Raw genomic sequence first — 20276 nt, forward strand, 5'->3', positions numbered from 1 at the left:
TTTGCAGGAATGTAAGTGAAAGTCAGAGTTCCACACGAAAAAACACAGACAGTTAACTGTTAAGGTTGCATAGTTCCAGTGGAAGAATGCAATCAAACAAGTTGAACTTGAACTGAAGGCGCCATTTGCGCAAAATGGATCCATGGTGCTTGTACTTTACTCAGTCAGGTTCAGGTTGGGTGTTCGGTCCCTTCCCCGACCCCGTATGCACACACCCAAAGGGGGACCACACAGCACACTCAGGGACAGTGGCGAAACGTGGTAGGATCTGCAAAAGAAAAAAGTATGACTTTTCTTGCAAATAACATTTGTCATTTGAAATGCACCCGTCCTCTTTTCCCTGTTTTATAATCAGCAGGACGTTTTTGGGGCCCTTTGTTATAATTTCTGCAGGTTCTGGAGGGTCATCTGGGGCTTCAACCCACACCTCAGCACTGAGGTTTTTATCTGCTGCACCACAGCTTCCCTTTTCTTGCACTGTCAGAAGGGCTGGGGCAGACTCCTTCTTTACCAAACCTCCATTCACTGCATTTTTGACAATTTGGGCCATTCTGTCTCCAATTTGTATGCATGAATCAGATTCTTTTCTAAGTATCAGCATAATTTTGATTTCTCCTTGGTAATCTGCAGCAATCACTCTCCCTAAAACCTGATCAATTTGCCATTTCTGTTCTGGTAACTTTCCTCTCCCCAACTGCTCTGTGACTGCTTGTGGGACAGATTTCTCTTGTGCGTGCTGCACAGTTTTTATCAAATCTAGGGGAATATGCATTTCACTCCACTCTGCCCACCTGTAAGTGGCTTTTTCTCCCAGCTGTTCACATTTCTGGTGCACCCACTTAGCCATCCCCACTAAGTCAGAATTCTGGGTGTACACTTCTCTCTCTGAATTTTTCTCTTTAACATCTGCAAGGGAATTGAACCAGTTAGGTACAAGCCATGTAGAAAACCAAACAGCTAAACCATTGGCAATGAACCAAGAATCAATGTAAAAATGACACATCTCACGCAGCTCTTGCTTTAAAATCTGACACACATTGTACAACCCTGTTCCTTCTCCTGTGCCAGAAAACAACATTTCAGTCAATGAATCATTAGTAAAACAAACACGCTTTTTATCCTCAGTGGACACGAATTCAAATGGTGCACTCAATTTCACTGGTGACTCTTTTACCTGTGGTACTCTAGCCCTGTTTTGCAAGTACCAGATCCAGTGTATGATCCTAGCTAGGGGCACTCTTTTCTTCCCCTGTTCCTGATTTACATGTAAATCAGTGTTTCCCTCTTGCACTGCGCAGAAACCTAAAGTCTGCATTATTTCATTTGCAAAATCACAAGCGCGCAGCTGCTTATAATTTTTCCCAGTGACCATATACAAAAGTGTTAGGATTTCACTCAGATGAGGGCTATTCTGTTTCCGAAAATCAAACAAGCTAATGAAACTCGGTGTCTCTTGCTTAATGCAAACAGTAAGAAACTTTAAAATCTTTCGTTTTACTTCATTTTGCAATGGTAACTCTGTGTTATCAGTTAAGGAATGCACTTTGACTGCCAAAAAACCTGGCTCACACGGAGGCTCAGAGTAGCTCGAAGCTGTCTTAACCCCCTCATTACTGGAATGGGAAAAGACAGATTCTTCTAAAACAGCATTTTTATAACTTTCAGCATTATCTTGCATTAATGTATTCTGGCTAATTTGCTCACGTAAATTCTTATTTTCATGTTCCAACTGCCTACATTTCTCCTGCATTTCTCTGTAAGCAGATAAAAGTATCCAAACCCTTCTGTCAAAATCAAAAGGATTATCATTTCTTTCAAAAGGCACATTTTCTAAATATGCTTCATCACAGAAGAAAAACATGTTTCTCACAGCACCATCAGGCAGTTTAACTACACATGGATTTTCAAACATGGTCTGCCGTGCTTCTGTAATTCTCCAAACAACAAAAAACAATTACACTTTTAAATTGTGCACGTAGAAATCTATAATTTGACCCTACCCCACTCCTGGTACCAAAATGTTCTGCCTTCCTACTTATCTCGTATCAGAGCTTACAGAACATATCTGGAATGCACTTCTGAGTTCAAAGAAGACCTTTATTGTTGTTAATTCTTCCCCACCCACAAGTTCGTGAGAGACGAATTAATAGATTTCAAGCACACGTTCAAATGAGTAAAAGTATTGCAGCAATGAAAACAAAATATATCACAGTACTTCTCAGTTGCAATGTACACAGCAGGTTATATATATAATGCAAAGCAAAACAAATACTTCACCGTGTGAGAAACTATTTACAGCTTCATCTTTCTGGGGTCTGCAAGTTGATGACTCCGGTCAACTGTGAGAAAGAGATTATCTACCCACACGGGAGACTGGCAACTGGCACCAAGTTCCAGCCCGAAGTCAAGCAGATTCGAATCTAAATCTCTGAAGCCCCGAGTCATCCTTACAAAAGCGTGCCCCCTCCTCTCAGACTCGGGAAAACTACGCAAGCCTTTGGAGACTGGCCAGACCTCCTAGACTTCTCCTCTTCCCAAGCCTGAGCAGAAAGGAAAACACCAAATGTACTCTCTCTTATCATGTCTAGTCTGGTGTGAAGAAAACATCTTCTGGAAAAACATAGCTTGGAAAAATACAGACATCTGCGATGTTTCAACTGCAATGTCTAACTCCACGTTAAAGGCAATAGGCAGCTAACCTAAATAGGCAGAATACAGAATGTAATGGCTAATGCAATGTCAAAGCCAATAGGCGGCTAAACTGGATACAGACGGTAATGGCTAATGCCCTGTCAAAGCCAATAGGCGTCTAGGCTGAACAAAACATACAGGGGCATATTTATACTCTGTTTGCGCCGGAATTGCGTTGTTTTCTTTAACGCAATTCCGACGCAAAACTAACTCCATATTTATACTTTGGTGTTAGACGCGTCTAGCGCCAAAGTCCATGGAGTTTGCGTCATTTTTTAGCGTGGACACCTACTTTGCGTTAATGAGATGCAAGGTAGGCGTTCCCGTCTAAAAAATTTACTCCGAGGCATGTGCGCCGTATTTACACTCCCGGGCAAAATTCACGCCCGGGAGTGGGCGGGTCAAAAAAAATGACGTACGGCCGCTTTTGCGCCGTTTTTTAGCGCCTGGACAAGGCAGGCGTTAAGGGACCTGTGGGCTCGGAAGGAGCCCAGAGGTGCCCTCCCATGCCCCCAGGGACACCCCCTGTCACCCTTGCCCACCCCAGGAGGACACCCAAGGCTGGAGGGACCCATCCCAGGGACATTAAGGTAAGTTCCGGTAAGTATTTGTTGTAAAAAATTTTGTGGCATAGGGGGGCCTGATTTGTGCCCCCCTACATGCCACTATGCCCAATGACCATGCCCAGGGGACAGAAGTCCCCTGGGCATGGCCATTGGGCAAGGGGGCATGACTCCTGTCTTTGCTGAGACAGGAGTAATTTCTATGGGGGTTGGGAGTCGAAAAAAATTGTGCAAATCGGGTTGAGGCGAAAAATTTGCCTCAGCCTGACTTGCCCCATTTTTGGGCGCCCAAGCTCCATATCCCCCTACGCCGGCGCTGCCTGGTGTACGTCGTTTTTTTTCACGCACACCAGGCAGCGCCGGCGGCTAATGCCGGCTAACGTCATTGATTAAATACGGCGCCCGCATGGCGCTTCAGAATGGCGTTAGCCGGCGCTAATTTTTTTGCCGCAAAACTGCGTTAGCACAGTTTTGCGTCAAAAAGTATAAATATGGCCCACAATGTGCTACTGGTGAACATTGAGCAACTAATATGCGCAGTGGTGAAACACAAAGTCATTGGTCAAACATAATTAATAGCATCACAACTGCGGAGCCAGTGGCATCTATTTAGATGAAGGATGGGCCAAAGAACGACAGATAGCACAACTACCTAAGGAAGTACCAGAACAAGTACACACGGTGGATGGGTCACTCTTGGCCTCAGGACCCGTACAATATACCACCCCTACTTTCTGCCTACAGTTCGGGAAACACCAAGAAAACCTTTCATTTGATTTAATTTCATCACCACACCACGTCATGATCCTGGGCATTCCATGGCTCACACCACACAACCCTTACATCAACTGGGAAACAAGAACTATTTCTTTATCCTCTCACTTTTGCCAGCACCACTGCTACCTAGCAGGAGATTATTGGTCCCCAAAAGGTCTTTTAACCGCACCCCCTAAGGTGGAAAGCTCTATTAACGTTCTACAGGGAGTTCCCAAGCAATATCAGGAATATGCCGACGTATTCCAGAAGCCAGAAAAGCCTGAACTGCCACCCCATAGAGAATACGATTGCTCCATTCCTTTAGAACCAAATACAGTGGTTCCTTTCGGGTGAATGTACTCTCTCACAGAACCTGAGAAGCAGATTCTTAAGGAGTACCTTGATGAGAACCTACAGAGCGGGTTGATTGTTCCCTCCCCTTCACCTGCAGGGGCCCTTCTCTTCTTTGTTCCTAAGAAGACTAAAGATTTGCATCCTTGTATTGATTTTAGAGGATTAAACAGAATCACTATTAAGGATCGGTACGTGTTACCCCTCATTAAGGACATCCTAGATGGGCAAAAAGATTCACCAAGCTGGATCTCAGAGGAGCCTATCATCTTTTAAGAATTAAAGAAGGTGATGAGTGGAAGACCGCTTTTAGAACACCTTTTGGTCATTACGAATATCGAGAAATGCCATTCGGACTCACCAATGCTCCTTCCATTTTTCAAAGGTTTATGGATTCTATCTTTTCCGATCTTTTGCAACAAACAGTGGTGGTTTATCTCGACGATATTTTAATTTTTTCTGTTCACCCAGAGGAACACTATAAGGGGCATATTTATACTCCGTTTGCGCCGGAATTGCGTCGTTTTTTTTTACACAATTTCGACGCAAAACTAACTCCATATTTATACTTTGGCGTTAGACGCGTCTAGCGCCAAAGTCCATGGAGTTTGCGTCATTTTTTTGCATGGACACCTACTTTGCGTTAATGAGATGCAAGGTAGGCGTTCACGTCTAAAAAATCAACTCCGAGGCATGTGCGTCGGATTTATACTCCCGGGCAAAATTCACACCCGGGAGTGGGCGGGTCAAAACAAATGACGTACGGCCACTTTTGCGCTGTTTTTTAGCGCCTGCCATGCCCCCAGGGACACCCCCTGTCACCCTTGCCCACCCCAGGAGGATACCCAAGGCTGGAGGGACCCATCCCAGGGACATTAAGGTAAGTTCAGGTAAGTGTTTTTTTTTTTTTTTGTGGCATAGGGGGGCCTGATTTGTGCCCCCCTACATGCCACTATGCCCAATGACCATGCCCAGGGGACATAAGTCAGGAGTCATTTCTATGGGGGTTGGGAGTGAAAAAAAATGGCGCAAATCGGGTTGAGGCGAGAAAATTGCCTCAACCTGACTTGTCCCATTTCTTGACGTGCGTTGAAAAAAACTTCGTACACCAGGCAGCGCCGGCGTAGGGGGATATGGAGCTTGGGCGTGAAAAAATGGGGCAAGTCAGGCTGAGGCAAATTTTTCGCCTCAACCCAATTTGCGCCATTTTTTTCCACTCCCAACCCCAATAGAAATGACTCCTGTCATAGCAAAGACATGAGTCATGCCCCTTTGCCCAATGGCCATGCCCAGGGGACTTCTGTCCCCTGGGCATGGTCATTGGGCATAGTGGCATGTAGGGGGGCACAAATCAGGCCCCCCTATGCCACATAAAAAAAAATATATATATACTTACCAGAACTTACCTTATTGTCCCTGGGATGGGTCCCTCCAGCCTTGGGTGTCCTCCTGGGGTGGGCAAGGGTAACAGGGGGTGTCCCTGGGGGCATGGGAGGGCACCTCTGGGCTCCTTTCGAGCCCACAGGTCCCTTAACGCCTGCCTTTTGCAGGCGCTAAAAAACGGCGCAAAAGCGGCCGTACGTCATTTTTTTTGACCCGCCCACTCCCGGGCGTGAATTTTGCCCGGGAGTGTAAATACGGCGCACATGCCGCGGAGTCACTTTTTTAGACGGGAACGCCTACCTTGCATATAATTAACGCAAAGTAGGTGTCCACGCTAAAAAATGACGCAAACTACATGAACTTTGGCGCTAGACGCGTCTAACGCCAAAGTATAAATATGGAGTTAGTTTTGCGTCGGAATTGCGTCAAAAAAAACGACGCAATTTCCAGCGCAAATGGAGTATAAATATGCCCCCCAGTGTTTTTTGGGATTAGCCAATTTTTATCGACAATTTATAGCAGACTTTGCACAGAGAACCAGTTATATTACTCAAACCCTCAAGAAAGACCATCTAAGAAAGGGCTTTTGTTGGACACCAGAGGCAGAGTTAGCCTTTTAAGACTTAAAGAAAGCCTTTATCCAAGCCCCTATTCTATGGCACCAAGACACCAGCAAGCAATTCATTGTGGTCGCAGACACATCCGAAAGAGCCATTGGGGCTGCCTTACTGCAAAGACAAGACGATGATGATTTAGAGCACCCGGTATTCTACCTTTCCCATATTCTATCCGACTCAGAACTGAACTATTCCGTGCTAGAACGTGAATTACTCGCCTTAAAGACCGCATGCACAGAATGGAGACACTTTCTGATGGGCTCGAAAGAACCTTTTGAAGCCCGGACAGACCACAGAAATCTACAGTGCCTAAGAAACTTTCAGTGTCAGAATAGCCGGCAGGCTCGATGGGCCTTCTTTTTTAGCCAATATGACTTTTATATCACATACATTCCTGGTTCTTAGAACATCCTGGCGGATGCCTTGTCCCGACGTTACCCTGAGTGCAGTGATTCTCCGGTTCAGAACCTATTTGATAATAACAAAACCATTGGTTTAGTACAGCCCTTTTTAGACCAAGTCAGGTCTGAATACGCCCGTCTAGAAGACACAGAATTGAATAAGTTGCGGCCGCAACCTCATGTAGAGCAAGGGTATTACTATCATGATAAGGCCCTGTTCTTACCCACTAAACGAGTACAGATTGAAGCCTTACGTATGTGCCATGATTCCCCCATCGAAGGTCATCAAGGAATGAAAGCTACGCAAGAACTTCTGATTTGCTCCTTCTGGTGGCCGACTCTCAAGTCAGATACGGAAGAATATGTATCATCCTGTCCTATATGTGCTCAAGCCAAGACACCCCGTACTAAACCAGTAGGGTTACTTCGCCCACTACCAGTTGCCCCAGGTCCATGGCACACCATCTCCACAGATTTCATGTGCTCATTACCCTCTTCAATGGGAAATCACGTAATAATGGTGACTGTGGACTCCTTCACTAAAATGGCTCACTTCACGGCCTTAAGAAAGTTGCCAACAGCAAAAGATTTAGGTCAAATCTTTACACAAGAAATCTTTCGACTTCATGGATTACCTCAGGTCATTAAATCGGATAGGGGTCCTCAATACATCTCCCGATTCTGGAATCAATTCTGTAAGACATTGGGAATCAAAGTGGCCTTATCATCAGGGTTCCATCCTCAAACCAACGGACAGACGGAACGACTCAATCAAGGTCTCGAACAATATTTACGTAGCTTCTGCAATGCTACGCAGAGTAATTGGGCTACCTATTTACCGCTTGCAGAATTCTCCTATAACAACTCCATACACAGCACCTCGAAGGTCTCTCCCTTCTATGGCTCCTACGGTTTCCATCTCAAGGCCTTTCCAACTCCCCTGAGAGATAATTCCAATCTTCCTGCCATTTCCTCCTATGTTCGACAGCCACGGGGTGTCCAACGTGTTATCCATTCCAACCTTGTGGCCACTAAGTCCTGCATGAAAAGGATAGCAGATAGGAGACGTTGTGCGGCTCCTCAATATCAGGTCCATGATAAAGTCTGGCTCTCCTCTAGATTCCTACCTCTCCGACTCACTCAGAACAAATTCAAACCCCGTTTTTATGGTCCCTTCCTGATTCTCAAAAAGATTAACCCAGTGTCTGTGCGTCTTCGCCTGCGCCCGGACGTGGAAAATTCACCCTGTATTCCATGTCTTTCAACTTAAACCTTACCTTCCTGATCCTTTTCACAGACAATTTTCCTGTCCTCCTCCTTTGTTGGTTGATAATGTGCCCGAGTACGAGGTCCAGGAAATCTGTGACTCTCGTTTTTTCCATGGGCGCCTCCAATATCTTATTCATTGGAAAGGCTACCCTATGAGTGAGTGTTCCTGGGAGGATGCCCCTTCAGTTCATGCCCCTCTTTTGGTCCGTCGCTTTTTTCGACTCTTCCCTCACAAACCTGGGGCCTCGGGGGGGGACCTACTGTCACGCCGCGGCTTCCGCGGAGGCCGCGGCCGCAGGCTCGGGTCGCCGCGCCGCGGCATTCTTTTCATACCGCGGCCTGTGTGCAGGGCGTGGGAGAAGTCGCGGCTTGCACACAGGCCGCAGGAGAAGCCGCAGCTTGCGCACAAGCCGCGGGAAAAGCCACAAGCCTGGTCAGGGGTCGCGGCACTCGCCGCGCCCCCTTCTTTCAGTTCTGCCGCAAAGGCAGACGCGGCAGGGCTTGAGACCCCGAGTGGGTTTCAGGCCTGACCGCGCATAGCGCATTTAGTGCGCTTTACATTTCAGACTAATTATTATAAACATCTGCTCACCACTTACCAGTGTCTACAGGCAAAAGCCGAATACTTGCACATGGTGGTGTTTTTATGCCTGCCTTTTCGCTTTCCCAGCATGCTGCCCACTTCCTCTCTTCCCAGCATGCATTGTTTCTCTTTGTTTGGACGCATGTACTTTATTCACTATTATACTCTTTTCCCCAATCCAAGATGGTGGTGTTTCTACTTCCTGTTTCCTACTTCCTGTCTAGGGGTATATAAGGGGAATTCAGCTGCTTGTTCATTGCGTTGCAACACTCCTTTGGTGGTAGTCACGCTCCGGCTGGTTTCTTCTTGTGAATCCAGTATTTCCTGACCTGTCTTCGTCTCCAGTCTTCCTGTACCCTCGGATCTTCAGCTCTAACGCCTTGGTGTCCTCCTTCTGTTTCAGGGAGTTCCTGTTGGAGGTTTTTTACCCTATTGGGGTTTTTCCTCTGGGACTCCTTCTGGAGGGCACGGACTGTAGTGGCTTGCTATTGTCAAACAGCACTGTGGCTACCGGAAGGGGTCACCCCTACCTCGGCCAGAGCAGAACCTGCCGGAACTGGGGTTGTTCCCCAACCCTCATCAACTTCGACGGTAAGCCCATTGAAAACCGTGACAAGACGTTAGATGAGTGCAGAGGTTATTTATATACAAGATGAACAGAAAGGGTGCAAGCACTCAATATGGATCTCTCTTGTGAGCTCTCCATTTGTCCCCAAACCTCACTCTTGCCTATGTATCCGCATGCATAGATGCCAAAAGGTGAACAAGTGACCCCTCCATCCCCATTTCCAGTAATATCTGCCATATCCATGACAAATGCAATGGTTAGATCCATTAATGTTAAATACATAGGAGTATGCTTCACCACGGTTTATTTACCCACTATTAAACTGATATTCAGGCACTGCTCCTGTGTTCCAATGTGTTTACAAAAACCATATTGGCATAAATTCAAAATCTTATTATCCTCCACACCCTCAATAACACTATTATACAAAACCCTCTGAAGATTTTAGCTGTAATATCTATGAGAGAGATTGGACAATAACAGCTGTGTAAGGATCGACCACCCTTTTTAAAAACTGGGACAATTGTGGATGATGCCCAGGAGCCTGGTAAAGAAGCACATTTTAGATTGTTATAAGAGTTAGTCAGCAAGAGTGCCCATAAACTGACATTTCATTTTATCAGATCGGTGGGTATACCATCTGGGCCAGGTGTCTTTCCCCTTGTGCTCTGCTGTATGTCAGCCATAACTTGCACTTGTAGGGTCAGGGCCATGGTGGCATTAAACTTAACTGTCATACTTGCACATGCAGCCGGATTCCCTTCGTAATAAATTTGAGAAAAGTGTGCTTCCCGCACCTCACTGGTGACATGACAACTAATTGGCATCCCAGTGCGGTTATCTGCCCTCAAGGCTGAACAGAGTCCCAAAAAGACTTATTATTGTTGGTCTCTGCTGAGTGTGCTAGGCTGTCCCACTGCTGGGTGATCACCTTCACTTTCCTCCTTTTAGTCACAGCTTAGTACCTTTTGCGCAGACTGGTCACCACAGTGGGATCCCCTGGACAGACAGTTAGGGCCTTTCGGAGGGCTCGATTGGCAGCGGAGTACTCTTGATCAAGCCATCTTGGGGTAAACGGATTGTCATTTGGTATCTTTATAGGCTTAGGAAGAAAAAATGTCATGTTCTAACAAAGAGCCACAAATAAAGTTGTTATATTCTCTCCCCCATTATCAGATAAAAAGACTAAAATCAAATCTGAATTCTCTGGGTAATTTTGGACAACATTTGAGTAGGATTAGATTACCAATTGGCATTAAATTTGGCATTAAATTCCCCTGTTAGACACACATAAACTGGTCGTAGCTCACCCGTTACCCACCCTATATTTGAATCAACAAAACTGAACAGTTCATGGGACCTGTGATTTGGACTATTTGAAAAGCCAAATACAGCATAGGCTTCACCTTGTAAAGCGCGGCTTGATAATTGTTTCCTATACTGTCTACAGCTTCGAAGTTACCTCCTAAAGAAAGACTTATCCAGGTGGTTATGCCCCCTGAGGCACACCCCGAGCAAGATGGAATAGCTGGTGTGTTAAAACATGAATACCCATCAAGAATAATAGGGCCAATGGCCCAGGTTACCTGCAACATAATGATGTCATAACCACATATTAAAGATTGCCAGTCTGGAAGGAGCACTTTGTATTGTAAACCTGCAATATTCCAGCTCAATATTTTCATTATGCGCTCCTTATTTCTATTTATGGAGCTGGGAGTGATGGTGCACTGTGGAACTGACAAGATGGCGGGGTCTTCCTGCTGCACCTCAGGATGCAATTACTCTATTACCAGGGGAGACGTTATTACTACAATTAACTGAAGCCAATTAACTACTTTATTTTTTAGTTCCCCAAAAGTTTCTGACATGGAAGTGTTATGTGGGGGTACATTCCAAAGGACTATCACATATGGAGTTGACTCTGGAGGGAGATGAATCATCTTGTTTACCCGGAAGACTAAAGACTGTTTCACTACAGAGGGTATTTAGGACGCAAAGCATCTGAGTGCGTGCAGGAAATTGCATGTGCGATAGTAAGCTCACTATGTGGCTGTGTGGATGGAGAAGCTGTCTCAGGACAGTTTGCTGGTACACTCTGGGACAGGACTGGGTCAATATTAGTATTAATGTTGGTATTACAGTAGCGTTAGCAGGCCCGACCCCAGCTACAGGATTATTATCCTTCTGTAGTGTAACCAGACTATTTACCTTTGCCATTATTTGCACAACACATTCTACAATCTGATCTAGTCCAGTAATGATCAATTCAATTTAGAAATCACATCATCATTCATTTCCAGAGGAGAAGTATACACTGGATAATCAAGTAAGGGTTCTGTCTGAACCCCCACAGACACTAAGTTACCCTTTCTGTTTGGGGCAGCCATACTTCACCTCCGTTTACTGCTAATGGGAGCAGAGGGACTTGGCTGGCTATTTTCAACCCGAGGCCACCCACCAACATATCACCCCTCAATAATGCAGATGCAGCCCCCTAGTTCCCATCATCACTGGTTCCGCCTTTGATCACAGTAGGTGCGAATCTTGTAAGATGGAGGCCCCGTTGGAGTAGTGGTTTGGGGCTCAATCGGGGGGAGGTCCTCCCTTGCTAGGGAAATCTTTTCAGCCAATTCAATCTCTTTCAATAGCACAAAGACTGTCTGAAAACCTTTAATAATGGCAGCTTTTACAATGATCGGTGGTTATCTTTGGGTAACAGCACCCGCCTATCTCTTCCCCATATTTTTTGGCAAGGTCGCACAGTGAATTTAAATGCATTTAAACAAACAGTAAATAAGACCCCCTAACTGTACTTTAATATTAGATGCAGGGTGCATCTAGCACAAGGTAGGCTGTAATAAACTGGACAATAAACAGGGGATTTTATCGAGAAGGGACAAAAAACAATTCAGGCAATGTAGTGAGACTTAAGCAGGGGTTATTTAACCCCTTAGCAGCTGGGCCTCACCGCCCCCCCCAGCGCTGAGCCCTTTCTAGGCTATTTGGGGTAGTTCATAACATTTTTTCACATAAGGTATCCACACCAAATGTGTGTCCTTTTTTTCAAACATCCTGGGGATATGTAAAGATACCCAGGGTTTGAGTATTCCCCTGTAGGAGACCGAAAAAATAGGCAAATTATAGCACAATCTTGAGTTTTGTTTAGAAAAATAGGAAAAATATGCTCCAGATAAAAGTGGTTATTTTTTTTCCCTAACTACAGCATCCACAAACGGGTTGCTGTAGTAAAGTCATCATCTTCTCAGCTTTCTGGAACCTGCAGAGCTGAATCCAGAAACCTAATTTTGTACCCCAGTTTTGGCATTTGTCTAAGAGGTAGTCTATTTTTGGGGCACTCAAATTACTCCCAGTTTGTGGTGACAACTAGTATAAAACCCTTGGGTGATCCAAAAAAGCTATAGATTTCTGAAAAGTAAACAAAATTCTGATTTCAGCAAGGGGTCATCAGTATAAATCCCTGAAGTTTTTGCGATGGAAAATAACTGTTGAAATAAAGAAATCTTAAAAATGAGGAGGAAAAAACTGGCATTTGTGGCAATATTTTCATCTGCAACCTTTTGACTCAATGGCTCATTGGCAAAAGCAGTATACCATTACGTCAGCTAGACCCTTCTAATTACAGGGATATATAGGGTTTGCAGGTTCTCTAAGAACCCAAGGAACTGAGAGCTAACAACTGAGGTGCACATTAGAATGGTTTTTCATTGAGTACCGAGTATAGACCAATTCTTTTAGCGAAGTAGGCAGAGTGAAAAATGGGTATCAAGGAAACTTATATATTTCTGAAATGGGTGCAACATCTGAAGTCTAAGAGCAGTGGTAGTTTCTACATCTCTGAACCTGTAGGTTCCCATTCTAGTGAATGAATTGAATGGTATGTTTCAAAATGTCATCTTTCTTATACACTGCCTCCCATTTGAAAGGCATAAGTGCAGCAAAATCCAATGGGCTATGACAAATGTTCTACTAATCTACGCTCCCACAAGTCTCTTAATAGAAATGGTACCTCACTTGTGTGGGTAGGAAATGGCCCAAAAGGCAACATGGATGCATCACATTATTCCAACAAAAACTGGTCCTTTTTTCCCAATGTGGGTAGCCTGAGATTTTGGACCCTAGCTTAGCCGACAGCTTGGGAAACCTAGCATGTTAGAAATTAGGTCTTTGGTTGACAGTCAGATTACCCCCTGTTCAAGCAAGGACCCTCACTCTAGTCAGGGTAAAAGAGAATCACCCTCAGCTAACCCCTGCTTACCCCCTAGGTAGCTTGGCAAAGCAGTAGGCTTAACTTCAGAGTGCTAGGTGTAAAGTATTTGTACTAACACACACAGTACCTTAATGAAAAAACTACAAGATGACACAACACCAGTTTAGATCAATAGGAAATATGTATCTAAATAAAACAAGACCAAAACGACAAAACTCCGACATACACAAGTCAAGTTATGAATTTTTAAAGATTAAATAAAAAAATAGCGATTAGAAACACAAAATGCTTTGATGAGGTGTTAACACGGCGTCGTGACGGAGTCGTTCCCAACAATCCGACACCAGCGGCGCCGGCCGCAGAGTTGCGTAGACCCCCAGGTACAGTACCTTTGATGAATAGTGAAAACAAGCCGATGCGCGAAGTCGGGATCGTGTGCGAAACGTTGAATCCGCTCACTTCGAGCGGCATCGGTCACGATGTGGTGCAGCGATTTCCACTGAGTCATGGACTTCGGCGGGGCTGCAGCAGTGTCGGGCCTGCGAAGGTCGTTGCGTTCCAGCGAAGATCACGAAGTTGGCGTTGGTCCGGAGTCATCCAAAGTCGACTTCCTTGAATTTTCACCAGCTTTTCCTTTCAAGGGCCCAGGGACTGGATAGCGCACCACTTGTCAGAGCAGGAGTCTCTCCAGAGACTCCAGGTGCTGGCAGAGAGAAGTTTTTGCTGTCCCTGAGACTTCAAACAACAGGAGGCAAGATCTAAATCAAGCCCTAGTAGGTTTCCTCTCAAGATGGAAGGCACACAACGTCCAGTCTTTGCCCTCTTACTCTGGCAGAAGCAGCAACTGCAGGATAGCTCCACAAAGCACAGTCACAGGCTGGGCAGCTCTTCTTCCTCAGCTCTTCAGCTCTTCTCCAGGCAGAGGTTCCTCTTGTTTCCAGAAGTGTTCTAAAGTCGTCTGTGGTTTTGGGTGCCCTTCTTATACCCAATTTCTCCTTTGAAGTAGGCCTACTTCAAAGTAAAGTGTCTTTTGAATGTGAAATCCTGCCTTGCCCAGGCCCCAGACACTCACCAGGGGGTTGGAGACTGCATTGCGTGAGGACAGGCACAGCCCTTTCAGGTATGAGTGACCACTCCTCCACTCCCTCCTAGCACAGATGGCTCATCAGGAAATGCAGACTACACCCCAGCTCCCTTTGTGTCACTGTCTAGTGTGAGGTGCAACCAGACCAACTGTCAAACTGACCCAGACAGGGAATCCACAAACAGGTAGAGTCATAGAAATGGTATAAGTAAGAAAATGCTAACTTTCTAAAAGTGGCATTTTCAAACACACAATCTTAAAATCAACTTTACTAAAAGATGTTTTTTTTAATTGTGAGCTCAGAGACCCAAACTCTACATGTCCATCCGCTCCCAAACGGAACCTACACTTTAATCAGATTTAAAGGTAGCCCCCATGTTAACCTATACAGTAAGAGGGACAGGCCTTGCAACAGTGAAAAACGAATTTAGATATATTTCACTGTCAGGACATATAAAACACATTACTAGATGTCCTACCCTAACCATACACTGCACCCTGCCCTTGGGGCTACCTAGGGCCTACCTTAGGGGTGTCTGACATGTAAGAAAAGGGAAGGTTTAGGCCTGGCAAGTGGTACACTTGCCAACTTGAATTTATAGTTAAGATTGCACGCACAGAGACTGAAATGGCAGGTCTGAGACAAGATTACAGAGCTACTTATGTGGGTGGCACAACCAGTGCTGCAGGCCCACGAGTAGCATTTGATTTACAGGCCCTGGCACCTCTAGTGCACTTTACTAGGGACTTACTAGTACATCAAATATGCCATTCATGGATAAACCAATGACATACAATTTACACAGAGAGCATATGCACTTTAGAACTGGTTAGCAGTGGTAAAGTGTTCAGAGTTCAAAAGCCAACAGCAACAGGTCAGAAAAGAAATAGGAGGCAGGAGGCAAAAAGATTGGGATGACCCTGCATAAGCAAAAAAGGTCCAACTGGAAACTTAGCCAACCTGCAAATTTTTTAAAACTAGACACCTAGGGGTATACAGAGTGGGTTGACTTGAGTGGCTCACACCATGTTTTTTTTTACCCAGAATCCGTTGCAAACCTCAAAGTTTGACAAAAAAAACACACTTTCTCACATTTCTATCATGAAAAGGTCTGTAATCTGTGGGGCACTGCAAACTTCCTTCTGCCCCGCATTCCCCCTGGTCTCCCGATAAAAATGGTGCATCACTTGTCTGGGTAGATCTAGTGCCTGCAACAAGAAACGTCCCAAAGTGCAACTTAGCCAACCTGCAAATTTTTTAAAACTAGACACCTAGGGGTATACAGAGTGGGTTGACTTGAGTGGCTCACACCATGTTTTTTCACCCAGAGCCCCTTCCAAACCTCAAACTTTGACTAAAAAAGCACATTTGCATCACTTTTCTGTGATGAAAAGTTCTGAAATCTGTTAGAAGCCACAAACTTCATTCCACTGGCATTCCTCCTGGCCTCCAGATAAAAATGGTACCTCACATGTATGGGTAGACCTAGTGCCTGCAACAGGAAATGTCTCAAAATGCAACATTGGCGCATCACATTATTCCAACGAACACTGGTCATTTTTTCCAATGTGGGTAGCTCAAGGTTTTGGACCATAGCTCAGACGGCACCTATGAAAACCTAGCCAACCTGTACATTTTGGTAAACTAGACACCTAGGGATATCCAGAGTGGGCTGACTTGCATGGCTCACACCACACTTTTTACCACAACCCCTTGCACATCTAAAACTTTGACTAAAAAAACACAGTTCCTCACATTTCTGTGATGATAAGTTCTGGAATCTGCAGGCAGTCACAAATTTCCTACCACTCAGCATTCCCCCAGAACCCCTGATAAAAATGGCACCTCACATGTGGGGATGAGCCAAGTGCCCATGTCAGGGAGTGGCCCAAAACATATTGTGGCGATTATGATAACAATGATGAGTGTACTAATTAGTCCAGGGATCGGCAGCCATGTAGGGAAACCTATCAAACCCAGGAATTTCTGAAAAGTAGACATCAAGGGGGGTCCACGGAGGTATCCCTTGTGTGAATCCCCCTATGTTTTCTTACCCATAACATCCTTCAAAGGTGAAACGTTGAATAAAAACACTATGTTCCTTTTATTTCTGTGATGTAAACTACAGGAATGTGCAAGGATCCACAAACTTTCTACCACCCAGGGTTCCCCAACTTGTCCTGATAAACATGTTTCCCCACTGGTGTGCTGGGCCTAGTGCCCACGAGAGGAATGGATCCCACAAGGGTCAACCATAGTCCTTGCATGAGGTGATCACACCCCCTAGGTGTAAATCAATATTTTATTTTATTTTTTAAATGCCCCCGGGGCTTGGACAATTTCATGAGAGCCGACCCCCCAGATGTAATCCCTGGCATCTAGTGGGGTTTCCTGGCTGTGGATGGCAGTGCAGCCATGATCCACGGCCAGGAAACCTTTTCAAGAAAGCCTTGTTTGAAAGGAGAGGCACTCCCCTTTCAAAAAAGGCCTCACTGGAAGCTGGGGAGGCCCTTTTGTTTTTTTTTTTGCCCTCCAGAGTAGAGAGCAGCCTACTTGCTGTCTCTGCTTCAATGGCTTAAACAAATGTGACATTAGTGTGCCTCTCCGTGTGCTGTTGTCACAGATGGGCGGGTGGGGAGCCAGGGAGACACTAAAGATCTTCTGTGTCTCCCCAGGGCTTCTTTTTTATAAAACAAAAATCACCGGTGCAAAGCACTGGAGGATTTTTAAGAACCCTCACTGGTGACAACCAGTGGTCATGACCCGTACCAGGGAGGGTGTTGGCCGTCACACGCACCAAAGGGGTTAACAGTGCAAGCCAAAGATTTGTAAACAAAAATCATCAACTTTTCCCAGCTTCACACATCCCTAAAAATTATTAAAAAGATGTGCCTGCAGAAGTCCTACAGAGGTCCTAGGAACACAACAAGCTTGACATCAAACAACCCCTAATACCACAAGGACAAATAAAGAAATAAATCCAGCACAACCTTAAATGTCCAATAAAAGTATAAATGATGTATCAGAGAAAGAAAAGGAATTCAGGAATCCTGGAATTCAGAGTCTGCATCAGCTCTCAGCCCTTATAACTGAAGCAAACAGTGGCAAGGATCCTCTTTGCCCTAAAAGGTGGTACAAGAGGTAATCCCTTGAGTGGTTATCATCTGGTCATGCTGCTTATCACAGTTGGTTTTGAATGCTCCCTTAGATATTTTAATAGTCTTGTTGGCCAGGACAGATACAATTGTCTAAGACATAGGCTGAGGGGTGCCCGCTGTACAGAAGCACTCTATGATACTGCATCTGGTTGAAAATGCAGGTACACGAGTTGTAGGTGCCTAGATTGGAAATGAACACTCAGGGACCAGTGGAATTGGGAGAAGTACAAACACTAAGGCCATCATTATGACTTTCGTGGTCTTCCCTGGAGACTGCCATAGTTGCGGGCGCCAGGTGCCTGCCAGTGCTGGCGGTCTCCCAGCCGCCATATCATGGGTAATGCCGGATTTCCGCCACACTTTGGGCAGAAATCTGGCAGTAGTTGTGCTGGTAGGCGGAGGCGCTCTGGCGGTTCCACCACCGGCACAACCAGAAGGATACTGCCCGCCATAATATGGGCCTTAATCAGCCTTGCAGTGTCCTGCTGGTGGGGCACTGCCAGCGGTGGAAGTGCCCCATCCCGTTCCCTGCCAGACGACCTTCTCCCTGGACCAGGTAAAGTGATCATCTGACAGGGGAGTGGGGTGGGAGGGTGGGGGTGTTGTGTGTGCATGTATGAGTGTGTGGTGTCTGCGTGTGTGCATGAATGTGTGTGCATGGTTGTATACTTGTCTGTATGTTGAAGTGAGTGCATGTCTGCATGTCAATGTGTTTGCGTGTGAGTATGCATGTTTGGATAGGTGTGACTATGCGTGCATGAATGTGTATGAATGGAGTTGTGAATGCGTGTATGAATGTAGTTGTGAATGTGTGTATGAATGTAGTTGTGAATACGTGTATGAATGTGGTTGTGAATGCGTGTATGGATGTTGTGAATGTGTGCATGGATGCATGTGAGTGGATGCGTGTATGTAAGTGTAGGTGAATGGGTGTATGCGTGGTGTGTGTGGGTGTCTGTGTGCATGTATGCGGGTAAGGGTGGTGGAGTGCTGCAATTGAAGGGGGAGGGGTGTGACTGGGCGAGGGGGCACTGTGGCTGAAGGGGGAGGGGGTGGAGGGTGAGGGGTGGTGAAAGGGGGGTCTAATACTTGCTGGGGTGGTGGGGGAGCCATCTACCTGTGATAGGGAATTCCTTCCACCATAGTTTTCGTGGAGGTGCTACCGCCACAGAAACCATGTCAGAAGGCTGGGTCCTAATACCACCAGCGGTCTTCTGTGGACCGCCGGGTCAGAGATGATCATCTCCAGCCCAGCGGTTCTGATTGCCATGGCGGTATGAGTGGAGATATGGCGGGTTGGCAGAGGCCAACCGGCCACACTCAAAATGTGGCGGTCTGCACCACCAGCCTGTTTGGAGGTGGGACCACCACATTTACTCTGCCGGTCAGAAGTCCGCCAAGGTCAAAATGACCCCCTAAGTGCCAAACAGGATGGACCGCCTCCCCAAATGCAGACAAGAATTAAGTAGAAGCTGGTCAACTAAAAATTGTTTGTCTGGCTGAGTGGATGCTTATTGTGAGAAAATGCACTTCTTTGTCCAAAACTGACCAGCTTGAGAGCTTCAAGTCTCACCACATTCTCATGCTAGGGCAAGAGACCAATAGGTAACAAAAGGAAGTAAAACTAGGGTCCATTGTAGCTGGAACAACCTGCCCATGAACCTCAGACAAATCCCATTACTGACAATCTTCAGGAAGAACCTCAAGACATGGCTCTTCAAATTAGGCCAAACCCACCACTAGCACCTTGAGACCCTCACAGGTGAGTATTTGCGCTTTATAAAAACTGATAAATGTTGTTAATTTTTATATGCAAATCTGGCACTTAACTCCATATTTATATTTTGACGCTAGACCCGTCTAGCGTCAAAATATTCAAGTTTGCGTCATGTTACAGATGCGTGAAACTGCTTTGCGTCAATGAGATGCAAGGTAGGCGTTCCCGTCCAAAAAATTACTCAAACACCCGTGTGCCATATTTTTCCACCCGGGCAAAAATTACACACCGCTGGGATGCGAACCCAAAAAATGATGCAAAGCCCGATTTGCGTCAAATTTTAACGCCTGGGTGTAAAAATGGGGCAAACACACCACTACTTAAGGAAAACAAACACAAGCAACATCATTGCTCAAGAAGGACGACATGGAGGTGCTACACATGCAGCATGGCAGACGACGCAGAACACAGGACCAACAGCAGCAGCTACCACCACACCAACATGGACCCCAAATGCAACGCAGAAGGCAGGAGAGGGTCTTCAGGACCAGGACAACCCTCCTGGGCCTCAGGGAACAGAATATCATCCGGACGTACAGACTCAATTGGCAAGCAGTACAGCAGCTGCTGTGCCAAATTGAGCCACAGATAACAGCCAGCATGCAGGCACCACACAATATTTTCCCTGGTGACCAAAGCTGCTAGCTGTCCTCCACATGTTGGCAAGTGGCTCGTTCCCAACAACGGGTGCTCTGGTTGCTGGGGTATCACAGCCCTCATTCTCCACTTTCCTTCCCAAGGTCCTTGATGTCATCATCTCCCTCACACCCCCCCACATCAGCTTCCCCAACACACAGTAGAAGCAGCAGGAGACCAAACAGGGGTGTTATCAAATACATGGCT

The sequence above is a fragment of the Pleurodeles waltl genome, chromosome 1_1 (genome assembly GCF_031143425.1).
Source record: "Pleurodeles waltl isolate 20211129_DDA chromosome 1_1, aPleWal1.hap1.20221129, whole genome shotgun sequence".
Taxonomy (NCBI): Eukaryota; Metazoa; Chordata; class Amphibia; order Caudata; family Salamandridae; genus Pleurodeles; species Pleurodeles waltl.